The following is a 1509-nucleotide window of genomic DNA, read 5'->3' as shown; positions in this document are numbered from 1 at the left end:
TCGTTCCGCGGACACCTCGCTGTGCGGAGATGATAAGGAGGTCCAAGTTCTACGAAGGGCTTTCTGAGGAAGAGTTGAAAGTGGAGGGACTTGTGACCTCCGAATCTTTGAGGGAGTATGGGCTACTCGCTTCTTTCCAAAACATCGAGCCAGTGAGTGGCAGGGGGCAAAGTCAGGTGTCTGCCGACATCCGGGAGCAGATTTCCCTAGAGCTGTCCAAGGTGATCAACCAAGCAGCCCGGGACGAGAATACTTTATCTCCTAGTTGGGCGGAGAGGTTCCCCGACCCCCAGCCGGAGGAAGAGGAGATCGAGGCCCGCCACGCCGCGGCTTACCCTAACGAAGGGGCTCTGGGGGCTAGTACCTCCGGGAGAGGTAAGACTAGTTTTCGATTGATCCACACCCCCTGCCTGTTTGAGGTTTCCCGGACCTCTCAGATGGGGTTCGATCCACGCTTCCTTAGGCTAGATCCGCGTAGGATACCTTTTGACAGATATTGCGATAGGGTAGATGAGCTTCTCGGGTGTCTGAGTGACGGTAGTCTGCCAGAATGTGTCATCATGGTTGACCCTTCTTCCCTCAGCATGTCATTCCCGGACTTCAAGGAGTACGGGAGCTTCCTGGAGCAGGAAGCAGTGTTTTGTTTTGCTCGGGGAAGGCCATCCACGTTTCTCGTGCATGGTCGTCCCTTTCAAACTTTTCTTTTTCTTGTTTCTTGTTCCCTGCTGGCGGGCTTGCTTGTGCTTTTATGTTGTTGATTGTCTTGTCTTCCGCTTATCTTCTTTCTCATTGCTTGTTGGTTCGTTAACCTTGCTTTGTACGTTTCTTGCAGAGTATCCAGAGGCCAAGATGTTGGGGAGGGTTACTTTGCTCATTAAGAAGGCTGCCACTAGCCAAGACCCGTCCACGGGGAAAGGACGGAAGACCAAGGCTGGTAGGGGAGGTAAAGCTGCCTCCCCCAAGAAGACAAGTGGCGAGGCGCAAGCGTCTCCGAGGGTAGAGAAGTCTCCTACCGACGGGCCTTCCGAGACTATGATGGTCTTGAGTAGCAGCAGCGACGGGGAAGGGCTTGTGTTCCCCGTGAAGACAACTGGGGTGAGCAAGCGTCCCGGAGAAGATGCTGAGGGTGCTAAGAAGAAACGCCTTAGACACTCTTCTCCTGATCGAAGGCAACAACAACAGCAACCACAACCACAACAACAGCAGCAACAAGAACAACAGAGACAATCACCAACGCCACAGCGGCAGCAACTACAACATCCAAACCAGCAGCAGCAACAAGGGCAATTACTTCCGCTGCCGCAGCAGCAAAAGCAACAGACCGGGGCCTTAATACCCCGTCTGCCTCCTCCTCCAGCCCAAAGGGAGTCCACCCTTTCGGGGTCTCCTTCTTCTCAGCCAACAAACCTTCCTCTGCCTGGCCTGAAGTTCCACTTCCCTCGGAAGCCAACCAGTTTCCCCGCTGCCCTCCTGGAGGGTGTAAGACGGGCCGATAGTTTTTTGAATAGG

The sequence above is a fragment of the Humulus lupulus genome, chromosome 1 (genome assembly GCF_963169125.1).
Source record: "Humulus lupulus chromosome 1, drHumLupu1.1, whole genome shotgun sequence".
NCBI classification, from domain to species: domain Eukaryota; kingdom Viridiplantae; phylum Streptophyta; class Magnoliopsida; order Rosales; family Cannabaceae; genus Humulus; species Humulus lupulus.
The sequence above is the reverse complement of the archived record's forward strand: the minus strand, read 5'-3'. Positions refer to the sequence as shown.